The following is an 8,946-nucleotide window of genomic DNA, read 5'->3' on the forward strand; positions in this document are numbered from 1 at the left end:
AGGAGACAGACTTAAGTAATTGTATAATTAGTTTAATTATAGTTGGAAGATGTGCATCATGAGTTTACTTAATTAGTTGAGATCTTAAGGATGAATAGAGAGATTAATTAGTTAAGGAGGTAAGAGTGGGAACGAACAGACTCCAAATTGGACACCTTGGGGGAAGGAAAGCTTTGCAATTGGAAGGTTTTGGAAAAACAAAGATGTGACAGAAACTAAAAGTTAGTAGTGTGAAGGGAGGCAAAGAATGATGCCAAGTTGGTAGGAGCCTGGTAATAAAGGGCTTGACTGACTGAAGGCTGTTCTAGACGGGCCAGGAATGTAGCTCAGTCCGGATAGTACTTACCTAGCAAGTTTGAATCCTGGAGTTTGATCTTCAGCATTAAATAAAGTTAGTATGTGAATGAAAACCTGCAATCCCAGCACTAGGGAGGTGGAGGCAGGAGGATCAGAAGTTCTTGGTCATTTGTAGCTAAGTAAGTCAAGTTTGAGACCAGCCTGAGATTCCCAAAGACCTCTCCAAATAATAAAATAACGAGGCTGTCAAGATGGTCAATGAGGACCAGAAAGATATTTGAACAGTTAAGAGCACATATATTGCAGAGGTCTGGAGTTTGATTCCCCTGATTCAGGCAGCTCACAATTAACTGTAAGTTCAGATCCAGGGCAATATGATAGCTCTAACCTCTGTGGCCACCTATACTTACATGCACATACACATAGATATAAATGTATAATTAAAAAATAATAGATTCCAAAGGATGGCTCAGTGAGTAAAGGTGCCTGTGACATCCTGAATTTGATCTTCAGAACTATGAAGATGAAAGGAGAAAACTATCCCCACAGTTGTCCTCTGACATGTGCCTTTTGCATACAAACACATTTATACCAGGAGACACATGCCTTTAATCCCAACACTTGGAAGAAGAGGCAGGTGAATCTCTGTTAGTTCAAGGCCAGCCTGGTCTGAGAAACCTTGTCTCAAGAAACCAAATGAACCAAACAAAAACCTCATTACACTAGGGCTTTTTGTTTGTTTGTGTTTTTCAAGATGCTTTCTCTGTGTAGCACTGGCCATCCTGGATCTCTGGAGACCCGGTTGGCCTCAAACTCAGGGATCCACCTGCCTCTGACTCCTAAATGCTGCGATTAAAGTTGTGTGCTGCTTCTGCCTGGCCTAAGAAAGTTGAACCCAGATGTATATAGAAAGAAAGTAACATGCGGAAACAGGACAACACATCTCTTGGTTACTGTTGTATTGTGAAGAGACACCACCAAAGCAACTTGTAAAAGAAAGCCTTTAATTGGGAGTTTGCTGACAGTTTTAGAGGGTGGGTCCAAGATCCTCATGGTGGGAGTATGGCAGCAGGCAGGCATAGAGCTGGAGCAGTAGTAGAGAGGTTACATCTTATCAGCAAATTGAAGGCAGAGAGATGATGAGGCTGGGCTTGGTTTGGATTTTTAAACCTCAAAGCCCACTTCTAGCGACACATCCTCCAAGACCATACCCCAAATCCTTTCCAAAACAGTTCCCCGCCCCACCTAAAAACTAAACATTTAAATATATGAGTCTTTGGGGGCATTCTTATTCAAAACACCACACCATATGCATTACTCTGCTGTGCTCAAATGCCTGGTGAAAATAAGGTGTTGGGGCGACCTTTTTGTGCACTGTGTAAAGATTGTCTTTGTATTATTCAGATGCTGACTTCTGCACCAGCAGAGATATGAGTACAGAAGACTTTGGTATTATTTTTATAAAGCATCACCTGTCTCTGTTTTGTAAGCATCTCCATCCTCTTCTGAATGATTTAGTAAAAAGCTGCCCTTATAGCAGTTCAGAAGATAGGTAGGACATCCAACAGAGATAGGAACTCTGGGACAGAATCAGGTACAGAAGATTTGCCAACCAGACACAGAGGAAGAAGTAGGTGTCAGGGCTGAGGAGAGTTAATGGGTCTCATGGCAGAACATAGATTAGAGTAAATGGATTAAGTTATATGGGCTAGTTGGGAACAAGCCTAAGCTAAAGCCTAAAGCTTTCAAAAAGCCTGTGTCGCTATTCCAACTGATGGGTCCAGACAGTTCAGCAATAAGAAGAGATGCATTTTGGGGACATAGTCCATTGTAGCAAGGAAGACATGGTGGCAGGCATGGAGATGAGAAAATGAGAGAGCTTGCTCACATCAGAAAGATTAGGAAGTGCTAATCAGACATCAAATGGAATTTGCTACAGACCTCAAGGTCCTCCCCCAGTGACCCACTTCCTCAGTGAGGCACCACCTCCTAAAGATCCGAGAATCAACCCAGCACCTACCACTAGGAACCAAGTGTTCAAACAGAAGACTGGGAATTGTCTTAGATTCTGTTACTGTCATAAAACACGATGACCAAAAGCAACTTTAGAAGGAAAGGGTTTATTTAAGTTTACAACTCCCGGGTTACAACACTCCATTGCCGAAGGAAGTCTGGGCCAGAATTCAAGACAGAAACCTAGAAGCAGGAAATGACCAAGAGGCCATGGAGGAGCAAGGTTTACTAATTTCTCTTCATGGCTTGCTCAGGCCAGGACAACCTACCAAGGGGTGGCATCACTCACAATGGGCTATACCAATATGATTACTAATTAACAAAATGTCCTACAAGCTTGCCTATAGGCAAATCTTATGGGAGCATTTTTTAAAGAAAATTGAGAGTCCCTCTTCCCCAATGACTCTAGTGTAGGCTTAGATTTTTCTAAACCTACTTCATTTAGGGTTCTGGAACACTTCAACCTCCCTTCTAACCCACCGACCAGAGTTAGGTGAAAAAGAGGTTTATAGTAAACGGGGCTTGTGGTCCTGTTTAATAGTAGTTCTTTAGGGCGATTCCACTTTTTAAAAAAATTTTATTTATTTATATGAGTACACCATCGATATCTTCAGCTACACCAGAAGAGGTCATCAGATCTCATCACAGATGGTTGTGAGCCACCATGTGGTTGCTGGGGATTGAACTCAGGACCTCTGGAAGAGCAGACAGTACTCTTAATTACTGAGCCATCTCTCCAGCCCCAGGCGATTCCACTCTTGTTAGGATACCAGCACTTCAGTCCAATAGCAAACATGCATTAGAAGCTGTAGCTCGATCAGCAGAAATCGCAAGACTCCCAAATCTGTATGAGTCAGTAGAAGCAGCAAGAATTGGCTGAAGTACCATGAGAAGTTCTTTGGCACATTTCTCTCTACGAAGTGAAGACCATCTAAGCATTGCGGCCACTGAAGGCCAGTGAAGCTTTGCAAGGTTTAGCAATGCAAGAAGTCCTTCCACTGTCTATGAGGTTTTACTTACACTCTTTCCAAATATCACATGCCCTCTCTAGCATCTGCTCCAACAAACCGTCACATGCCTTTTCACATGTCTGCTTCAGCAAAACATCCTCACAAGTGTCTGTTTCAACAAAACATTCTCTCACAAGACAACTTCTAGAAAAACATCACATAACACAACTGATTTTCCAAAGAAGCCAGAAATTTGCCCTTTACTCTAGCTTGTGTCAAACTGACATAGAGCTACTCAGCACAGGGACATTTTACATCTAAACCATAACACAATCTATGAAACAAATAAAGTGGCCTGTAATAGAACTCTATTGGCCTAGAAAGTGGAAAGAATTTCTCTTTCTCCCTCTCCATCTCCCTCTCTCTTGACAGAGCCTCACTATATATCCTTGGTAACCTAGATCTCACTATATAGATCAGCCTGACCTTGAACTCTGAGTCCCCCTGCCTTGCCACCTGAGTGCTGGGATTAAGGGTTCCACTGTGGCAAGGAACCAATCTTAGGCATGTTGGATACCCACCCCTTGGGAGGCTGAGGCAGAAGATTCCCTGAGTCGAGAGCAGCTCGGTTCCTATGTCTTTCTCTATACTCTTTTTACTCCTCCAATTCATTTCTGTAACTACACCAGGGCTGCTTTGTTTTTCTTTGGGGTGGGGGGCTAAAACCAGGGTCTGAGCAGACAATACAAGTATTTTACCACTGAGCTATTCCCCTATTTCTAGGTTGTGGCTCTAAATGATTCTACAACTTCCTCTTGTATTAAGTAATTAAAACAAAGCAAGTCAGGGCAGAGGTGGAGCTCAATGGTAAGATGGGGTGGAGGTCGGAGGACAATTCTTGGCTGTTCTCCCTTGACATTTCATAGGATCAAGGGATTAAATTCAGCTCCTCTGTCCTGATTAGCCATTTTATCAACTCTCTAAATCAATATCTATCTATCTATCTATCTATCTATCTATCCATCCATCCATCTATCTATCCATCTATCTATCTATCTATCCATCCATCTTTCTTTCTATCTGAGATGAGGTTTCACTACAGGAGCCATTCTGGGACTTGATATGTAGATCATGATGACTAAAACTCCCAGAGATAGGATTGTCTCTACCTCCCCTCCCCAGTACTGGAATTAAAGACACCCCCCCCCCAATTTCTTATCAGTATGCCACTCATAGGGGCTAGAGAGATGGCTCAGCGGTTAAGGTCACTGACTGCTCTTCCAGAGGTCCTGAGTTCAATTCTCAGCAACCACATGGTGGCTCACAACCATCTATAATGGGTTTTGATGCACTCTTCTGGTGTGTGTCTGAAAACAGCTACAGTGTAGTCATATATAATAAATACATACATACATACATAAATATTTCTTCAGTATACCACTCATAGGATTTAAGACACATCCTAATGACTTCATTTGAAGTGGAAATTTAATAGTTCTTTGGAAAGTTAATCGTGTTGGATGGTGTTTTGCTGGGGCAAATATGTGAGTGTGTTCCTAAAGTGGACACAGGTGAAAAGCTAAGGCAGATTGATGAAGGAGCATTTGGCTGAAGCAGACACAGGAGAAAAGATGTTCTGCTAAAGCAAGCACGTGAAAGGACACATGATGAATTCTTTGCTAATGACATGCATGCATTTGTCCGCTTTACACTGCAGTGTGGTTGAGCTCCATTTGTCAGGACTCCATAGAGAGAAAAATCTGGTGTTGTGTTGCAGTTTCTTGCCAATTCTGCAGACTCCTGCTGATTGGCAGAGTGATGTCAGCTGAGACATGCACATGCACAGGCTGAGGCAAGATCTTGGTGGACATGTGACATTTGGAGGGATATAACTAGAACTCAACTGACAGTGATGAAGGCAGAGCTAGGCTTGCTTATAGAGTTAGCTGTGCAACACTTGTTGGTCTTTCATCCTTGTTGACCCTCATTGATGTTTGTTGAGAGGCACAGCTGAGAGGTTCTCCGGGTGTTCCTGCTGGTACCTCCTGTTGGCTGAGGCCTGGCTGTGTCTGCTAGGTAGTGCCACCACTGCCGACTCATGTTTGCTATTCCGACTCTACTTAACTGAGCGGTGGTGTATCCATGAAGTGTTTATGAGTGGACTGAGCTGCCGCTGCTATCCTGTGAACTGAATTGCTGATTTCCAGACAACACAGATGGGAGTTGCTCCAAAGAACCTTTCTAAACAGGTCCACTTCCCTATATCCTTTATTTTCCACTACCTCTGGTGGGTGGTGGGCTAAAAGGGAGGTTAAATTGTTTAAGAATCATCATTAAAAATAGGTTTTGAGCCGGGCGGTGGTGGCGCACGCCTTTAATCCCAGCACTTGGGAGGCAGAGGCAGGTGGATTTCTGAGTTCAAGGCCAGCATGGTCTACAGAGTGAGTTCCAGGACAGCCAGGACTACACAGAGAAACCCTGTCTCAAAAAACCAAAAAAAAAAAAAAAAAAAAAAAAAGGTTTTGAAAAAATTAAAGTTATACTTTGTCTTAACTTTTTTTCTTTTTTAAAAAGGCAAGATCTAATTCTATCTTACACTGGCTGTGTTACTGTCTCACAAACCCCAGAAAAATTGGGTGTGGTGATACACAGATATAATCCTAGCACTTGGGAGTTGGAGGTAGAAGGATCAGGAATTCAAGATCATCCTTGGCTACATCAAGTTGTAAGCTAGGCTCAGCTATTTGAGACTGTTTCAAAAAACAGACAAAAGGCATGGTGGCAAACACCTTTAATCCCAGTGCTCAGGAGGCAGGGGCAGAGGCAGAGAGGCAGGGGCAGGGGCAGGGGCAGAGAGAGAGAGGCAGAGGCAGAGAGAGAGAGAGGCAGAGGCAGAAAGAGAGGCAGGAAGAGAGGCAGAGAGGAGGCAGAGAGGCAGAGAGGCAGAGAGGCAGAGAGGCAGAGAGGCAGAGAGGCAGAGAGGCAGAGAGGCAGAGAGGCAGAGAGGCAGAGAGGCAGAGAGGCAGAGAGGCAGAGGCAGGGGCAGGGGGATCACTGAGTTTAAGGCCAGACTGATCTATATAGCAAGTTCCAGGTCAGCCAGGGCTATGTACTGAAACATTGTCTCACTCTCCCCACCTCCCCAAAAAAGCCCCAACAAAAATAAAATAAAACTTATCTTGGGATTTGAGGGCATGGTTAGATTGCAGAATTACTAAAACAAAACAAAAATGCAAGGCATGGTAGTGAGTTACTTTAATTACAGCAGAGGAAGGTGGATCTCTGAATTCAAGGCCAGCCAAAGCTGCAGAGTGAGGCTCAGTCTCAAAGAAAACAAAAAAGTTCTTAAGGAGCTAGAAAGTTGATTCAATGTTGAATAGGACTTGCTCTTGTGAAGATCTGGGTTTGGTTCCCAGCACCCACATATTGGCTCACAACTATCTGTAACTCCAGTCTGAGGGGATCTGACACCTTTCTTTCCTTCATGGACATCAGGCATGGATGTACTATGTAGGTAAAACACTCATATACATAAATAAGTCAGTTTGAGGCTGGAGGGATGGTTCAGTGGTTAAACACACTGACTGCTCTTTCAGAGGTCTTGAGGTCAATTCCCAGCAACCACATGGTGGCTCACAACTGATGTCTTCTTCTAGTGTGTTTAGTGTGTCTGGAGACAATTACAGTGTACTTATATACATAAAATAAATAAATCTTTAAAAAAGTAAATTAAATGTTTTTAGTTTTGTTTTTGTTGTTCTTCATTTGTTTGTTTGTTTGTTTTTGAGACAGCATTTCTCTGTGTAGCTCTAGCTGTCCTGGGAATTTGTTCTTTGGACTAAGCTGGCCTTGAACTCTGATCTTCCTGCCTCTCAAATGCTAGGATTAAAGGCATGTGCCACCATTGCCCTGCCTTAATTTTTTGTTAAGTTCTTTTTTTTTTTTTTTTTTTTTTTTTTTTTTTTGGTTTTTCGAGACAGGGTTTCTCTGTGTAGCCCTGGCTGTCCTGGCACTCACTCTGTAGACCAGGCTGGCCTCGAACTCAGAAATCCGCCTGCCTCTGCCTCCCAAGTGCTGGGATGAAAGGTGTTCGCCACCACGCCCGGCTTTTGTTAAGTTCTTGACTCAAATATCTCATCTTGCTTAACATTAACAAACAAATCTCAAGGGAAAAGTAAAGATCTGACAGTTAACTAAAACATGTAACACCAGTTGCTGGAAAGGTGGGTCATCAGTTAACACTGGTAACTCTTCCAGAGGGCTGGAGTTTGGTTCCTAGCACTTATATCTGGAGGGTCACAACTACCAGTAATCCTAGCTCCAGGGGAAACAATTTCTCTTACCTCTGTTTCAATGCACTCACAATCACAAATCTATATTTGTATACATAATCTAAAAGATCAAAGGTATTTTTTTGAGACAAGCTTTAACTATGAAGCCTTAGCTGTCCTGGAATTCCCTATATGGATCAGGCTGCCTCAACAGCCTCTGCCTTTGGAGTACTGAAACAGGTGTTTGTGAGCACACCTGGACTTTTAAACAAGTTGTTATTATGATTGTTTGTTTTTTCAAAACAGGGTTTCTCTGTGTGTCCCTGGCTGTCCTGAACCTAGCTCTGTAAAGCATGCTGGATTTGACAGAGACCTCTGTCTCCTGAGTGCTGGGATTAAAGGTGTGAGTTAGGGCTGGAGAGATGGCCCATCAGTTAAAGAGCACTGGCTATACTTGGAGAGGACTTACAAGGCAGATCACAAACTATATGTAATTCCTGTTCCAAAGGATCAGAGATCCTCACACAGACATACATGCAGGCAAGACACCAATGTACATAAAATATAAATAAATAAATAAATAAATAAATAAATAATAAAGGTGTGTGCCACCATGCCCCACAAAAGTTATTTTTAAAAAGAATTCACTTATTTCTATTCATTTTTAGATTTTTTTTTTTCATTTTGTGTGAATAAGTGCTTTACCCATATCCATGTCTGTGTACCACATGCATGCCTGGTGCCTAACGAAGTGGTGAGCCTCCTTGTGGATGCTGGGAATTGCAACAGGGTCCTTTGCAAGAATAACAAGAGTTCTTAACCTCTGAGGTAACCTTCTAGCCACATTTACTTTTATTTAATGTGTATGAGTGTTTACTTGCATACATGTGTATCATGTGTGTGCCTAGTGTCTCTGGAGTTCAGAGGAAGGCATTGATTGAATGCCCTGGAACTGGAGTTAACAAACGGTTGTAAAACAAGCTGTGTGTGGTGGTGCTCACCTGTAATCTCAGCTCTTGCCATCATAGGCAGGCAGATCTCTGTGGGTTAGGTCAGTCGGTCTAAATAGCAAGTTTCAGGCTAGCCAGAGATATACTGTGAATCCCTGTCTAATATATATGAAAGAAAAAAAACAAAGAGACAGCTAAAGTGTTTAAAGTGTTTTAAGTACAGGATTTAGCTCAACAACTTGGCCGTGCGTAGAGTAAGATGATGGCATCAACATATTGGATCAGTCAAAGGATCTAAACACCCGTATCCCTTGGCCTCTCTGAGTTTTGAATCAAGCGCGATAGTTTTATCTGTAGCCAATCCTAGAGCAGCAATCTTGTTTCGTCAGTAGTTGCTGAGGCCCAGAGCCACGCGTCTCTCTGGTCAGTTCTAGCCGTTGCTGCTGTACTCGTGCCCAGCTCTTG

Source organism: Arvicanthis niloticus, chromosome 5 (genome assembly GCF_011762505.2).
Source record: "Arvicanthis niloticus isolate mArvNil1 chromosome 5, mArvNil1.pat.X, whole genome shotgun sequence".
Taxonomy (NCBI): domain Eukaryota; kingdom Metazoa; phylum Chordata; class Mammalia; order Rodentia; family Muridae; genus Arvicanthis; species Arvicanthis niloticus.